This window comes from Perognathus longimembris, chromosome 10 (assembly GCF_023159225.1).
Source record: "Perognathus longimembris pacificus isolate PPM17 chromosome 10, ASM2315922v1, whole genome shotgun sequence".
Classification (NCBI taxonomy): Eukaryota; Metazoa; Chordata; class Mammalia; order Rodentia; family Heteromyidae; genus Perognathus; species Perognathus longimembris.
Genome location: NC_063170.1, coordinates 39825223 through 39842612, shown reverse-complemented (window position 1 = coordinate 39842612; position 17390 = coordinate 39825223). Strand labels below are relative to the sequence as shown.

Here is a 17390-nt window from a genome sequence, read left to right as displayed (position 1 = left end):
CCCCAGCGCCTCACGCCTAAAGGCCCCAGACGCCCAGCCCGGGGAGCGAGCTCGTCTCGAGCCGCGCATCCTCCAGGCCCGGAGCGGCGCCTGCGCGAGAGCTTCCTGGGTGCGCGGGCCGCGGGGTTATTAGAGGTGGAGCGCTGGGAGGGCGCGCGGCAGGAGGCGGCCGCCGTTACGGCGCGAGCGTGGTCACGTGGCCGCTGGTCACCGCCGCCACTCCTTCCCGCCCAGTTCTCTTTCTGGTCGGGCCGGGCCCGGCTGGTTCCGCGAGCGCCCGCCAGACTGAGGGAGAGAGAGAGAAAGAGAGAGAGAAAAGAGAGAGAGAGAAAAGAGGGGAGGAGGAGGAGGACTCAGGGAATAGGAGCTGGGGAGCCCTTCTGCGCCACAGGTAAAATAATAATGATGATAATGGTTAAAAAAAAAAAAAAGCCCGGGAGCGCCTCGCTTTCACCCTCAGTGCAGTCCTCTCACGCAGCCGCTGTGGCCTCGGCCTCCGCTCCGCCTCCGGGCAGGGCCCCCTCCCCTCGCGCCCGGGCCGCGCCGGGCAGGCCTGCGGGCCGCGGACCCGCTGCCGCGCCGCCTGGGCTCTGTCGGGACGCGCGCCGGCCGCCCTGGGCGCGGGTTACCCCGCAGCCTAGCCTACGCCTCCACCTCGCCTCTGCCCCGGGGAGGCCGAGGCTGACGCTGGAGCTGCGCGGGCCGCGACCCAGGGCCAGAGCTTGGCTGGCAGCAGCAGCAGCACCCCAACTTCCTACTTGGTTTTAGTTTCCTGTTCGTTTTGGCCGAAAGGCTCCATGCTTCCTTCCCAGGCCGGAAGAGAAGCGGGCCTGGAACCTGCGAACCTCTCGAAATCGCTTCCCTGAAAATCGTCTTTTCTTTCCTTTGGTCTTCATTTGTTGCAGTGTGACCGAAATGCCTTCACCTGTAAGAATGTGCAAAGTTTCCAGGCTTGTCAGGGCACGAGAAAAACTTTGCAGGGTGGAAAAGTTGATCGTTCTTCCTTTACTTTTCCCGTAAACGCACAAGCCTACCACAATAAGATTCTGTTCTACTAGGGGACCAGAGTTTGTTTGGTCACTACTAGTTACTAAATGGTTTAAAGAATGTGTGACCTGTGGTTAAAGATTGAGTTTTTTGGATCTCCCCCGCAGTATAACTCACTTAGTATAACTTTCTCCAGAGAGTTGTTTTTTTTTTGTCAACTTTGAATCGGACTTGATTTTAATGTGCATATTATATATTTTGGGGCTGCATTTGCAAGAAAAATCACCTTTGTACTTTTACTATATCAAAATATAGTACATATAAAGGTATGTTAATATGCTGTTGCTCAAAATAAAAGCTGGGAGCATTACGCATAGGCATTGCTAAAAAAAACTTGAGATTTTTGTTTTTGTTATCAGTAGCAAAGAAATTCATTTAAATGTTTTTCTTTGGCAGTGTCATGTAGAGAAGTGCTCAACCTCAGTGTCCATAAGAATCAGTCGCCTGGTGCTTTTGTTAAAAAGTAGATCTGAATGATGCAGCACTATCCTTAAGTACCAAGGACTCAGGAAAGTTTTGTGCTGAGATACAGAGTGATGCTTCTGTAAATTAAAATGCTCCTTTTAGTAAAGGTGGCTGGATAGAAGAGCGAAGAGGCAAAGGGAACTGAGAAAATTGCCTAGGAAACTCTCATTTTGCACCATGAAGTAATCTGCATGCAGACCAGGGGAGGGAATAGGAGTTCATATATTTATATATCTTGTCTGTGAAGGGTGGGGCCTGCATCACCTGGCCTGTGATTTTTTTGTTGTTGTTGTTGTTAATTTCTCTATGTAGAAGTCTGGTGTAATTTTGGCAGAATACCTTGTTCTGCTGTAAGCAATTGAGTTTTATCCACATTAAGGCTTGGAATCAGGTGTCCTTGGATGAACTACTGAGATAAAGGGTTGTTTTATTGGCAGAACTTTTGAATTTATGCTTCCTTATGCATTGAAATGCAGCTTCAGTTGGGTAGTGTATCCCTGAACCTTGGAAGCAAATTTTTAAACAATTGAGAGTCACACTTAACTGAAGGTGTACTCTAATTGAACTCATTTTTTTCCTAACACATATATTTTTATAACAGTTTAAAGTGTTACATACAATCTCATTTATTGCATAGAATGTTTATACTAAAAAAAACTTATGGTGCTAGAGATTGAATCTCAGTCCTCATGCCTGCTAAATAATGAGTTTTTAAAGAACAATATAGAAATATAGTGAAACTGGGTTTTTAGATCTTGGGCCCCAAATCCTTGAGTCCCAAGTTAGGTCCAGCCACTTTCCCCCATAAGCCAAATGAAGAGACATGGTGTTGAGAAGGATGACAGAGAATGATGGAAGGGGTGATATTGGTCAAGATGCATTGTACTCATAACTTCTACTTATTAAAAATAGAGACATTGTAAAGGCAGAGAAAAGAGATTTATTACATGGTAGCCACAGGAAGATAGTACTTTACGGTGCCTTCAGCCATCTTCAGGTTACAGACATTGGCTTCAGGTTAAATAGAGAAAATTGAGAAAAGTTGGTGAGAAAGGAATGAATAGTTCAAACAGTCCCAGAATACAGGTGTGTGGCCTAGTTGATCCTTATCTTACAATCTTTGTCTTTGGAGAAGTTAACACTTTATTACTGGAACAGAACAGGAATAAGTTGGTTACCTGAGTTTTTGGCTATTTCATTTTACATTGCTTGTTACAGGGGCAGTTTGCCTTCCATACAAGGTATTTATCAGTAAATCTAGTCTTTTTTGGAGCCCAAGATGGTTGCAAAATTGACGTCAGCTTAAGAATAGCTCAGGTCAAAAGGAACAGATAAAAAGTGTGTGAATTTTAATTTACAGGGTACCACAAAAGCATTTTTTTAAAAGTTGACTTTCAGAGTAGCAATTACTTTTAGTCCCACAGTATATGTATACCTACTTTTGAAGCACTTACTAAGTGCCATGCACTGTTCTAAGCACTTTACTTAAAGCGCATTTAATCTTTTTTTTTTTTTTTTTTGCCAGTCCTGGGCCTTGGACTCAGGGCCTGAGCACTGTCCCTGGCTTCTTCCCGCTCAAGGCTAGCACTTTGCCACTTGAGCCACAGCGCCACTTCTGGCCGTTTTCTGTATATGTGGTGCTGGGGAATCAAACCTAGGGCCTCGTGTATCCGAGGCAGGCACTCTTGCCGCTAGGCTATATCCCGAGCCACAAGCGCATTTAATCTTCACAATGACTTTTAAGGGAACTGAGGCAGTGGGTAAGTCACATATCCAAGTTTTACACAGCTGGGATTCTGACTAGGTAAAGATTCCTGAGTCCTTAACATGTTTCTATAGCTGCCTTTTAAAACTATTACTTAGTAAATTAATAATAGTCTCCTTCCTTTTTTTGTTTTTTGTATTGTTGAGAATTAGGGGCTTTACTTTTTTTTTTTTTGCCAACCCTTGGACTTGAACTCAGGGCCTGAACACTGCCCTTGAGCTTCTTTTTGCTCAAGGCTAGCACTCTACCAGTTGAGCCCAGCTCCACTTCTGGCTGTTTCTGTTGATGTGATGCTGAGTATTCCAACTCAGGGCTTCATGCCTGCTAGGAAGGCACTCTACTGCTTAGCCATATTCTCAGCCCTGACCGGATTTCTTTCTTTTTTTTTTTTTTGGCCAGTCCTGGGCCTTGAACTCAGGGCTTGAGCACTGTCCCTGGCTTCTTTTTGCTCAAGCACTCTAGCACTTGAGCCACAGCGCCACTTCTGGCTTTTTCTGTATATGTGGTGCTGAGGAATTGAACCCAAGGCTTCATGTATGCGAAGCAGGCACTCTACCACTAAGCCATATTCCCAGCCCTGATTTCCTTTTTTTTTTTTTTTGGCCAGTCCTGGGCCTTGGACTCAGGGTCTGAGCACCATCCCTGGCTTCTTCCCGCTCAAGGCTAGCACTCTGCCACCTGAGCCACAGTGCCCCTTCTGGCCGTTTTCCATATATGTGGTGCTAGGGAATCAAACCAGAGCTTCATGTGTAGGAGGCAAGCACTTGCCACTAGGCCATATTCCCAGCCCCTGATTTGCTTTTTAAAAAGTAAAAAGTTGCCTGTTTGTACTTCCCTCATTTTTATCCCATTCTAAAATGAAATATGTCAAAATGTATAATCTCTTCTGATTAAGATGTTGAAGTTTGCAAAGTAGTATTTTTCTTGTACATGTGTGCTGGATCAGTTAATCTTTCTCATTTTCTATGACATTATTTAAAGCTTTTCCTTTTGACTAGGAAGTTTTTCAGTCCCTTAGGTCCTGAGCCTGCCTACCACCTGCCTTGGATATGTTGTAGATTTATTCTCTGTTGGGTATCCTAATGTTTAGGCATTTTATGTCAATTGTGTTTCTCTATATTTTTATTTTACACTATTGTCTATATGTAGATAAATATGTAGATTAAAATTTAGGCTTAGAGATTGACTAGATTGCTTTTCATTTGGCCAGTAAAGACAATAAAAATTAAGCATTGGTTGTTACTGTATTTAAATAGTGAACAACTAGGAAGGACATTTTAGAATAAAGGGTTGTGGTACTTTTACCACTTTAGCAACAGCTCTACTTCCTGAAGGATCAGCTATTAAGTTGAATTATTTGCATGTCATAAAAAATTGTCATCTTTCGGGCTAGGGATATGGCCCTGGGTTCAATTCCCCAGCACCACATATACAGAAAACGGCCAGAAGTGGCGCTGTGGCTCAAGTGGCAGAGTGCTAGCCTTGAGCAAAAAGAAGTCAGGGACAGTGCTCAGGCGCTGAGTCCAAGCCCCAGGACTGGCCAAAAAAAAAAAAAAAAAAAAAAAAAAAATTGTCATCTTTCAATCATTCCCCCCCGCCACTTCCCTTTTTTCTCATTATCTACATTGGACTTAGGCGTAGTGCTTGAATTCCTGATCTAAGATATCTTCAACATTGGTAGAATGCTAGAATGGCAGTGTATGTAGTGTGTTACTAGCACTTGAATAATATGAGGTGGTGGTGTTCAGTTTGGAGATGAGGGGGCCTCTGTACTACTTTTAGTAGCATCCATTTTCTATTTTGCCAGTAATGGAGAGTTTCAGAAAGGAGTCAGTATAAGAAATCTCAGGTGTAAATGCTTTATCTAATACAATCTCAGATGTTTTGAAAAAGTGTTTATCTACATTTGTCTACAAGTGGTACATAAACATTTAAGAATAATGCCTGTATAGCAAAAGTAGCCCTATACATCTTCAGCAATAAAAAGAAATTAAGTAATATCTGTGAGAATTGTCCAGATTCTCTCTCTTGTTCTCCTTTGAATATTAGTGAAGTCTTACTCCATGCTGATTGTTGGCTTTTCCATTTCTTTTCTCTGTTGCTGTGCTATAGAATGCAGAGCAGCATTGGGTCGGCCTGCTTCCTGGGGTAAGTCATGATTTGCAATAAACAAAAGGGAACGTCTGTTTGGACTCATGGCTTAGGCAGGTATGCTGACATTAACTACTCTTCTAGCCTTTTTGCTGCTGTTAAAAAATAGGGTCTCACTTTTAGCCTGGACAGGCCTGGATCACTGTCTTTCTATTTACATTGCCTATATAGCTGGGCAGGAGTGTCGGTTGGATCGTCTTGCATATTTTTTGCTGAGGCTGGCCTTAAACTGTAGTATTTAGAATATTAGCTTGCTGAGTAATTATATGTAAATTATATGTAAAATATGTAAATGTGTAAAATATGTAATACCACATAGGTGTTAGATACTGTTGGTGGTTACTGGGTTTGAACATAAGGCCTGTGCATACTAGGCAGGTACTCTCTACCTTTTCTACCTTTCGAGTCATGCCTCCAGCTCTCTTTTATTGGTTGATCATATGTACATAACCACGACTGACCAATGTTTGAATGAACTTATGAAAATCATACAGTTGAGATAAGAATGTATGGGCTAGCCAAGAAAACAGTTTATATTTTTTGGATGAAAATGAAAATTGGTAATGTTCTTATGCTTTTGGACAATAAAATAAAACTTCAGTTCAGATCTTTTGAAACAAGGAAGCAAGACCATAGGAAAAGATATCTTTGATAGTCATGGATAAGGAATCACGACTGACCAATGTTTGAATGAACTTATGAAAATCATACAGTTGAGATAAGAATGTATGGGCTAGCCAAGAAAACAGTTCATATTTTTTGGATGAAAATGAAAATTGGTAATGTTCTTATGCTTTTGGACAATAAAATAAAACTTCAGTTCAGATCTTTTGAAACAAGGAAGCAAGACCATAGGAAAAGATATCTTTGATAGTCATGGATAAGGATTGGTTTAAAACTTTAGGGGGAAAATTTGTGGAGTCTAGAATGATATAGTCTTTTTGCTGAATGACCATACCTTTTACCTCTCTCAGTTGACTTTTTATTCTTTTGCTTTTTTAAATAATGGCGCTTTTTTTCTTTTGTGCTAGTCTCTGGGCTTGTACTCTGGGTCTGGGTGCTGTCCCTGAGATTTTGTACTCAAGGCTAGTCCTCTATAACTTGAGTCACAGCTCCATTTCCAGCTTTTTGTAGTTAATTTAAGATAAGCGTCTCACAGACTTCCCTGTCAAGGTTGGCTTTGAACCATGATCCTTAATTAATATCAGCCTCTTGTGTAGTTAGGATTATAGGCGTGAGCTACTGGCACCTGGCCATATTATAATTTTGTATATAATTGTATTCATCATAGTGATTGTATCCACTAGACAGATCTTGGAATATAAGGCTCTTGGAATAGAAATGCTCATTAAATATTTGTTAGTTTGATGAAACATCTAAAGATTATAGCCATTATGAATGCTGCCTAGAAAATGTAGCTACTATTTTGAAACAAAGTAGTTTTAAGATTCAAAATATTGATTAGATGATTACAAGTTTTCATAAATTTTTGTTAAGACAAAAATGTTTGATTTACTATTTGACTATAAAGACCATAAAGACTACTCATAAATGACTGACTTTTAAAAATTGGTTGGATTTTATTTTATATGATAGCTTATAGCAGGGCAACGGTGGTACACCTGTCTAAAAAGAATCCTGCTTGTGGACACCTATTAGGTCTAATAGTCACAGTATGATAGTTTTACTTGTCCTCAGGGAAAACTTTGTTTTACTATTATAAAATAATACCTATTCTGAGAACTTTCTAAAATAATCAAGAATATTTATAATGCATGTCATGATCTTTTTGTTAACAGACACAAATATGATGGTAGTCTTATTATAATGAAGCTGAAATTTTTATCTCCCAGTAACATGGTAGCCATTGTAATGTTACAGTGTAACACATTACTTACATACTTGTGGTAATCCTAAAAACTGCTGCACTGCTAACATTTAAAAGTGTAGCACATGTAATTATGTAAGGTATCAAACACTTGGTGATAATAAACAACCATGTTGCTAGAGAGTATATTTCTCTTAACCTACATAAAAAACTGTAAAGCACTACGCTGTTTTCCACCAACACCAAGCCATATATTTTCTGTACCATGAAGATTTGTGTAATTGCACTCATTATGTTTGACAGTGAAATTGTGTAGTGGCATATTTCTCAGAAAATAGCTTTGTTGTTAATCTGCACATGACTGTGCATTATTGATTAAAATTTGAGCTAAGGAGTCTAGACTCTATCCAAGCTGGCTTTGAACTGTGATCTTCAGGTCTCATCTCCTGAGTAGCTAGGATTGTAGGTGTAAGCCACAAGTATTTGGTGTGGAGATAAGTTTTTAACCTATGAAAAAGGCTTACTGTTCTTTTCCTCTAGAATAGTGGGAAGATCAAACAGACCTTAAAGTCATGTGAGCTTGGATTAGAAATAGTCTCCTCTCTTTTGTTACATAGTCTTAAACAAGTTACTATTGTTTTATGCCTCCACTCCCTTTTTTTGGTGGGAGTCCTAGAACTTGAACTTAGGGCCTGGGTGCTAAGCTATCCTTAAGCTTCTTTTGTTCAAGGCTGTCACTCAGTCACTTCAGCCACAGCTCCACTTCTGGCCTTTTTCTTTTTCTTTTCTTTTTTTTTTTTTTTTTTTTTTAGTAGTTTATTGGAGATGAGTGTGACATGGTCCTTCTTGCCTGAAGATACCAAAAAAATATTGTCATAAAAAATATTGATAATACCATATGGTTATGGACAAAACAGCCTAATTTTATGTAAGGGTGAAATGATAGGATCTCTACAACAGGTGAATAAATATAGCAGAATTAGAAAACTTATTTGGTGTTGGTCATATCTGTCGGATTTCATTTTATGCTTATAAAATGATATAAAAATTAATGAACAGCTGGGTGCAGGTGTCTCATGAGTAATCCTAGCTACTCAGGAGGCTGAGATCTGAGGATTGCGGTTCAAAGCCAGCACAGGCAGAAAAGTCTATGACACTCTTATCTCCAATGAACAACCAGAAAACTAGAAGTGGAGCTATGGCTCAAAGTGGTGGAGCACTAACCTTGAGCAACAAAAGCTCAGGGACAGCAAGACCCATGACTGACAAAAAAAAAAAAAAAAAAAAAAAAGAACAGTTACAGTTACCAGGGGCTGGAGGAAATGTACTAGGAAATACTGTTTAATTGGAAGTTTCTGTTGAGATAATGAAAGTTCTGAAAATGGATAGTGGTGATGATGGTACAACGTTGTACATGCACTTAAGAGACAGTTTCACAGAAACTGAATGCACAGTTGAAATAGTAAATTTTATGTATTGTAATAATTAAGTCAGTAAAAGTAATAGTAAGCCCTAGGAACTATCATATTTTAGGGAGAACTTTGGAAGAATGTGTGGTAATGGGAAAGAAGAGAAAAAAAAGGAGAATAAACAGGGTCCCAGGTTTTGTCAAACTAATAGCACCAATAGGGAACCCAACCTCTGGGACTACAAGACTGATAAACTAGCTCTACAAATGTGTTAGAGGGCATTTCTTTTCCTTACTAATTTTTTTCTTCAGTACAGAGAGAGGGAAAAGGAAAAGCACTCACGTCATGTCAATACTGCCTTTAGTGGACCCAGTTAGGTTCTAGAACAGTGTTCTTCCGAGTCAGTGGGAGGTCTCATTTTGGGGGTCTTTGTATCAGTGTGCTCAATATAATTACTGGTAGTTAATTACTTAAGTTCTTTTTGAGGTAGTTTCTTCTTGTAATCTGGTTAATTGCAGAACCTGAACATAGTAGATACTAAGTAAAGCTCTATTATTTGTACATGTATTATGTTAGAATGTGAAACCTTGGTAATATTAAGTAAATTTAAGTTAGAAACTTACATTGTTTTACCTTTTTTTGTGAAAAAAGGAATTTTTATGGTTTGAGTTTAAATTCACCCTCAAGGTATATTATTCCAGATAAAAGAAGGGAAAAACAGTTAATACAATTGGGTTCTAAACCTAGAACAGATTATACTTCTTCTGGTTAGGGAGATTTTAATAATTTTGTAAAGTTTTTGGTTTTTTGTTTCTGTGAAATTACCTCAAATGATCTTTTAAAGAAAATGAAATGATTTATATAACTCTGTAATTTTATGCTAAGCATGCTCTTGTTAGTGTCTGTCAGTCTTTTTATTTCTTTCATTCTTCCAGGTTTGTAATATTAAATCTTGGCTTCAGCTAGGGGGCTAATGTGAATTTATTTAGCTTTTGGTGGGAGTTAAGAATATACATTGAGATTACTATTTACATAAAAATTAAAACAAACAATAGATTCTTTGTATTCTAAAATCACCCCTTTCCTGAAATAGACTAAATGAACAGTGAGTGAATTATCAGTTACCCTGTTAAAGAAATTTGTTATAATGATTGCATGAAAGAGGACTTCTTAAGTTCTGTAATGATTAGTTAATACTGCACTGAACTATTTGTGCATTGACTCTGTTCATCATTGATGCTTTATGATCTTAAAAACATACAAGCCTGAGTTCTGGTGGCTTGTACCTGTAATCCTAGCTACTCAGAATGCTGAAACCTGAAGATCCCAGTCAGAAGCCATCCTGGGCTGGAAAGTAGTGACGACTCTTATCTGCAGTTAACCTCCAAAAAGCCACACACACACACACACACACACACACACCATATGAAATATATTTGGACAAACACACATGTTTTTATCTGATTAGTTTGATTTGTCTTTAAAAAGGACTGGGGTTTATGGATTTTAATAAGTCACTAACAGGAGGTCTCTAACATTTTTTTTTCTCCTCTGAACAGATGTCTTGGCCTGCAGTGACTCCAAATCCCATAATCCTTCCAATTTTCCCTTTTCCTCAATAAGCTTCAAAAAAGTGACATTTTTATTGTAAGTGATTGACTTAATTCAAGCAAATACTGGAACTGAGTTAAAGCTTCTTCCCAGTAAGAAGTGCTTTTGGTATAAATAAAATGTTAGGTTCTTTTATTTTTACTTCTAAGAATTTAATGCATGCTTTTGTTCTTTATATTTAGAATGTTTTGGGTAATAAGTTTCTTCAGTTTAAAGTTTGTAATGCTTCACTATTCTAAACTCTTTGCATTGTTTGATAAGTGTGTGTGTGTGTCTTGGTCTTAGGGCTTGATCTCTTGACCTGGGTGCTGTCCCTGAGCTCTTCAGTGCAAGGCTAGTGCTCTACCACTTGAGCCACAGTGCCACTTCTATTTTTCTGGTAGTTAATTGGAGATAAGGATTTCACTGACTTTCCTGCCTGGGCTGGTTTTGAACTGTGATCCTTAGATCTCAGCCTCTTGAGTAGCTAGGATTACAGGCATGAGCCACCAGCACCCAATGATAAATTCTTTCTTTAATGTCATTTAAAAGCAGAGTTAGGGGGCTGAGAATATGGCCTAGTGGCAAGAGTGCTTGCTCTTATACATGAAGCCCTAGGTTCAATTCCTCAGCACCACATATATAGAAAATGGCCAGAAGTGGCGCTGTGGCTCAAGTGGTAGAGTGCTAGCCTTGAGCAAAAAGAAGCCAGGAACAGTGCTCAGGCCCTGAGTCCAAGCCCCAGGACTGGCAAAATAAATAAATAAATAAACAAACAAATACATAAATAAAAGAGTCAAGATTCATCTAGAAAATAGTAAACATAGTTAGGTCATTAGACAGAGGCAAAGTTAATCCAGGAACTAGTTCCACAGGTAATGAATCCCAGTTGCCAGAGAGCACTGTGAGAAAACTCATATAATAGCCAAAGAAAGAAGCCTGCATGCTACTAACAGGTCTGGAGAAGAGATCCAAAAAGGTGGCGTTACCAGAAGACAGAAATCAGGGTTGGAGGTGGGGAGGAGATAGAGCTATAGGGTTGTGAAGTGGAATCAGGGTGTCAGAAGGCTGAATAGTGGAGGGAACTAGAATTATTAATGGGTGAGACATTTTCTGCCTAGAGATTCCACAGGAAGTAGTGAGAGAAGTACTGACTTCTTCTTTCAGCCTTTCAGCCACTAACAATGCCTCCCCACCCACAAAATGTTGCCTGAATGCATGAGTGCTTGGGAAATGGAGTTGCCTATGTTACTAATGCAGCATTTGAAAAATCTGGGGAATGGATATCTGAAGGCAGTTTAGTTCATCAGTTCAACAACTACCTTGACAGTGTTATAATATTACTCAGGGTGCTTATTATGTAATAGTAGTGATTAAGGAAAATGAGTTCTAGGGGACTTCATTTTGTTTATGTGTATCTGTATATATGTTTTTGCTGGTATCAGGGTTTGAACTCAGGGCTTCAGCTTACTTCTTCAGCTTGCTTGTTCAGTTGGCACTCTTACCAGCTACATCTCTAGCCCATCACTGTATTTATTTAAACAACAGAAATAAATGATTCCATAGGAACCATTAGTAGGATTACTGTTTATGCTCAGTTCAGACATTTACTGAATGACACTGAAAGAAGGTAAAGGACCTAAAGAAAACTGGTTATTATTTTTGCAGTACTCAGAGTCGACTGGGTGAGAGTTTTAAAAATAAAGGTAATTTTATTACAATCTCTGCTGAATTAGAGATGAACATATGCATTTTTGTAAAAATTCAAGAGAGGTACAGTTCACTATTTTATGTTTATGGAATGGTCTTAGGAAAGTAGGAAACTTGAATGATTGAGCTGGCAAAGATAGCCACAAGCTACTACTTACCCAGGATGATAAGATATGAGTATCTCAGCTCAAAGCCAGTCCTGGAATACAAATCTACAAGATTTATTTCCAGTTAACCTGAAAAAGGCCAGAAGTAAAGCCAAATGGTAGAGCTTCAGCTGTGAATGAAACAGTTGAACGAGAATCTGAGACCCTGAGTTCAAGCTCCCCAGTACTTGCAAAATACAAAAAGATAGGGAAAGGGACTTTGCAATTGTAACAAGAAAAATCATAAAGACACAATCATGACAGTGTAAAGAGTTGTGTACAAAACTTGCATCAAGTCACTGAGCCTCAGGTTTGTGGCATACGAGACCATAAAATAGGCCTGGAGAGCCAGGGTGAGGCCAGGTATGTTTTAGGAGAACTGGTAAATTGTTACAGTAGTATAGGCAATGGAAGAGTGGTGGACGTATAATCTCTGTGGTTTTTTTTTTTTTTTTTGGCCAGTCCTAGGCTGTGAACTCAGGGCCTGAGCACTGTCCCTGGCTTCCTTTTTGCTCAAGGCTAGCACTCTGCCACTTGAGCCACAGCGCCACTTCTGGCCATTTTCTGTATATGTGGTGCCGAGGAATCAAACCCAGTGCCTATGTATACGAGGCAAGCACTCTTGCCACTAGGCCATATTCCCAGCCCCTCTCTGTGGTTTCTTTTTTTTTTTTTCTTTCTTGAAGTTACTCATTTCATCTAAGTGTTTCCTAGTGTCATGCTTCTATGCCCTACTTTCAAGTACTTCTGTGTTGCTTGAAAATTCAGTGTAATTAATGTAACTTTAAAGATGAGTATAGACAAATACTATATTGCTTACAAATTATACATGCCTCTTTGGAAATTCTTTTTTTTTTTTTAGTAGTACTGGGGGTTAAACTCAGTGTTTCATGTTTGCTAGACAGTTGCTCTGTTAGTGGAGCCTCCCCTCCAGCTCTTTTGCTTTAGTTATTTTCCCCCTCATAATCGAGATGACAGAAGTGTACCTACATACCTAGCTTTTTATTGTTTGAGGTGAGAGTCTTGAGAACTTTTTGCCTGAGCTGTTGTTGAACTGTCATACAATCTCCGCTTCCTGAGTAGTAGGATTACAAGCATTACTAATGGAATGCCTTCTTGGATAGTTTAATGCTTACTTCCTTGAAAAATTGATATTATAAGACTAGAATGAAAATTAGTCCCAGACTTGTTTCTTATAAGGAGGAATAGGAACCATTAATCATGATCTAGAATTCTCTAGAGTGTTAGAGGGTTACTCTGCTTTCCTAGATCCCAAAGATTATATTTTTGAAGTATGATGAGATGTAGTACTTTCATAGGAATTTGAGAAATTTTTCCTAATATAGCTTCTGATATTGAAGAGTGACAGATTTGCAGTGTGACATTTAAGTTTAGTAAATATATCTTTTAAAATACCAAAACCTTGCATTTGAATAAGATTCATTTTACACATTGATTTTGATTTGTAGTCTCTAATTTATTCTGATAAAACATAGGGTAGGTGATATTTGTGTTCTCTCCCTCCATCCCTCTTTTTCTGTTTCTCCCCTCCCCGCTTTATCATCCCTTCCTTCTTTCAACATATTTAAATCTAGGTTGTCTTATTCAAACTCTAGTGATATTCCTGTATCATCATGAGCAAGGGAAAATTTTTGTCCTTGAGTCTCAAATCTAACAGAGGTCTACAGCATAATGTTGCAGTACTATGAGGCATATGAAACACATTGTATTGGGAATTTGAAGAAAGAAATTTATTATATTTTATTGTATATAAGAATACCATTTTTTCATTTTAATAATATTGGCAAACATGTTACATTTTTATGGCATCTTAAATTTAAGGAAAGTTAAATTTAGAGAACAATAAAAGCCTTTAGGTGAGTGATTTTAAGTAGAGAAAGTTCTAAGAAAAAATACCCAAGTACAAAAGCTGTTTAAAAGAATGATAAATTCTTTGGGGGAACTGACTTTAAGGGCTTAAGAATGACAGAAGGGGCAACTTTTGTTAGGTAAGTTCAATTGTTTGATAGGAGACAATACAGAGATAGAATTTCTGTCACAAGTGAGAAGTGACTGAAGGGCTTTGAGAAGGGGAAGATATGCTATATTTAGACTTTGAATTTTTTGATCTGTGTTTGGGAATAAAATGTTATCTGTATTAGACACAATTGAAGGATAGGAAATTACGCTGTTCTGAAGCCTTATTAATTGGAAAGAAAAAGGAAAGATGTAGTGGTAGAGCTGACAGAAATTAGTGACTCACTGAATTTTACAGGTGAGGTGAGTGGTAGTGAGATAGAGATACTATTTACATGATTGGACTAGGTTGTAGCATCTGTTACCTGTGACCATGTGTGCTGAAATAGAAAAATAAGTTTGATCTCTGTGAGGAATATGTTTTCTTCTGTGATACAGTTAGCAAAAAGTGAGAAATTTAGCTCTTTTGTTCAAAATAATGGCTAGGGATCTTTGATTACAAGCTATCTGTCCATACTTGAGATATAGCTGTATTTAACATTGCAGAGGATTAGATTCGTATAGACAATATATCTCTAGCTGGGCACCAGTAGCTCTCACCTGTAATCCTAGCTCCTCAGGAGGCTGGGGAATGTGTTTGAAGCAATTAACCATAAAAACCCGGTGTGGCTCTAGTGATGAGAGTGCTAGCCTTGAGCCCCAAAGCGCTGGGAAAGCAACATAGCCCAGGCAGAGGGAGGGGGAAAGGAGGGAGAGGTAGGGGAAAGGGAAAGGAGAGGCAGAGGGAGGGAGTGGGTTATCTATATTTTCTTTTCTTTCTTTTTTTTTTTGGCCAGTCCTGGGCCTTGGACTCAGGGCCTGAGCACTGTCCCTGGCTTCTTCCCACTCAAGGCTAGCACTCTGCCACTTGAGCCACAGCGCCGCTTCTGGCCGTTTTCTGTATATGTGGTGCTGGGGAATCGAACCTAGGGCCTCGTGTATCCGAGGCAGGCACTCTTGCCACTAGGCTATATCCCCAGCCCCTATATTTTCAATAAATACTAAATACAATTGTAGACCTGTTTAAAAGCATACAGTTAGTGACAGATCAGAGATGTGCAACCATAACTACAATTAATTTTCATTTTCACCACTTGTTCCCCAAATAAGCCTTATGCCAGTATTTTCTGTTTATGCAAAATAACCAGTGGAATTTTGGTAGAGATTGCATTTAATCTGTGTATTGCTTTGAGTAATAGTAGATTTATTTCATTTATGTAGGTGTTTAATATTTTTCAGCAATCTTTTGTAATTTTTCAGTTTCCAAGCTTTGTACCTTCTTTTTTTTTTTTTTTTTTTGGCCAGTCCTGGGCCTTGGACTCAGGGCCTGAGCACTGTCCCTGGCTTCTTCCCGCTCAAGGCTAGCACTCCGCCACTTGAGCCACAGCGCCGCTTCTGGCTGTTTTCTGTATATGTGGTGCTGGGGAATCGAACCTAGGGCCTCGTGTATCTGAGGCAGGCACTCTTGCCACTAGGCTATATCCCCAGCCCCTGTACCTTCTTAATTAAATTTATTTTTTGGTATTTTTTTAGATGCTTTTGTAAATGAAATTATTGTATTTATCTTTGGAATTATTAATTGAATATATATATATATATATATATATATATATATATACACAAACACATCTGATTTGTTTCTTGTAACTTTGCTAATCTTACCAGTTTTATTTTTGTGTGTGCTGGTCTTGTCATTCAAATACAGGGCCTGTCCTTGAGCTTTTTATTTTTCTCCCCCAAGGTTAGAGCTCTACTACTTGAGCCACAGCTCCAGTTCTTTTTTTTGTTGGTTAAGTGGAGATGAAAGTCTCAAGAACTTTTCTGCCTGGCCTTGGAACCACAATCCTCAGATCTCAGTGTCCTGAGTAGCTAGGATCCCTTTGTATGTTTGTTAGGTTTACTTGATTTATACTACTGTTTTTTATTTTTCTTACCAGTCTTCTTTCTGTCTAGATGTTCTAAGCATTATTGTAAGGCCGTATTGACCATCATCTCTCCATTTATTGTAGAACTTTATTTTCTTATTTTTGCCAGCATTTTTTTTGCTTGCATTTAAAGCAATTGCTGATACTTTATTTACTTAATTTTTAATATTGGATCTTGCTATTTTCCAGGTTGGTTTTGAACTCATTGGCTGAAATGGTACTCTTGCCTCACCGCTTAAGTAGTAGCTAAGACTACAGACATGTACTGCCATACTTGGCTTAATTTCTGATACTTTAAATAACATAGCAATGTTTTCACTAAGTCTCATACCATCATTCCCTTTATTTGTTTTTTTTTTTTGTGATGGATTGATTTTTGTGATAAATCATTTGATTCTTTTTACTGTTTATAGATATTTTCTTTGTAGATGTGAGGATTACTAGCATGCTAAATTTATAATAGTGTATTTTAAATTGGTAACAATTTAAAAGTGCAATAGTATACAAATCTTTCCTTTTTTAACAGTCTTTACCCATGTTACATTTTCATTTATCACAAGGAACATCTTTATACATTATGTCTATTAGTATAGATTTATAAGTTTTTAATATTTTCATTTTTAAAATCTACAAATTTTACAATAAAGTTACATTTATCTTTTCCTCCACTTCTTTTATGATTATTTTAAATGCTTGTAGCAAGTTTAATTAGCATGTGTTTTACATTGCTATTCTTCAAGTTGATGGGAACATAGGTATTTGTAATACTACTTTTTTTTTTATAGTTGCAAGTTTAAAAAAAATCCAGGCTGGACCCAGTGGCTCAAGTTTATGATCCTATTTACACAGGAGGCTGACATCTGAGGTTCACAGTTCAGAGTCAGCCCAGGCAGCAAAGTCCAATAGTATCTTATCTCCAGTACCCAACAAAAAAGCCAAAAATGGAGTTGTAGCTCAGTGGAAGAACTCTAGCCTTGAGTAAAAAAACCTGAGACCAGCCCACACAAAAATCATCCATGAAGGGGCTGGGAATATGGCCTAGTGGCAAGATTCTTGTCTCTTATACATGAAGCCCTGAGTTTGATTCCTCAGCACCACAAATATAGAAAATGTCCAGAAGTGGTGCTGTGGCTCAAATGGCAGAGTGCTAGCTTTGAGCAAAAAGAAGCCAGGGACAATGCTCAGGCCCTGAGTTCAAGGCCCAGGACTGGCAAAAAAAAAAAAAATCATCCATGAAATTTTCACAGTGCTTCCATATGCCTATTCTGTGCTTGTAAATTTCTTAATTTCTTCTTGTATAGAAAGTTGACTTTCTATGAAGAGAAATATAAATATTTT

The 17390-nt window shown here is 38.6% G+C and overlaps 1 protein-coding gene across 4 annotated transcripts in view; it reads left to right on the top strand.

Moving 5' to 3' along the window:
* The first annotated feature begins 200 nt into the window (after window positions 1–200).
* Window positions 201–17390, top strand: part of Tbc1d5 (TBC1 domain family member 5) — a 482236-nt gene continuing 465046 nt past the window's right edge. For 3 of the 4 annotated variants that reach the window (XM_048355931.1, XM_048355930.1, XM_048355929.1), the window contains exon 1: window positions 201–391. The gene's annotated coding sequence lies outside the window, so the exon portion shown is untranslated. The remainder of the gene's footprint in view (window positions 392–17390) is intronic. The other variant, XM_048355933.1, reaches the window with a different exon arrangement.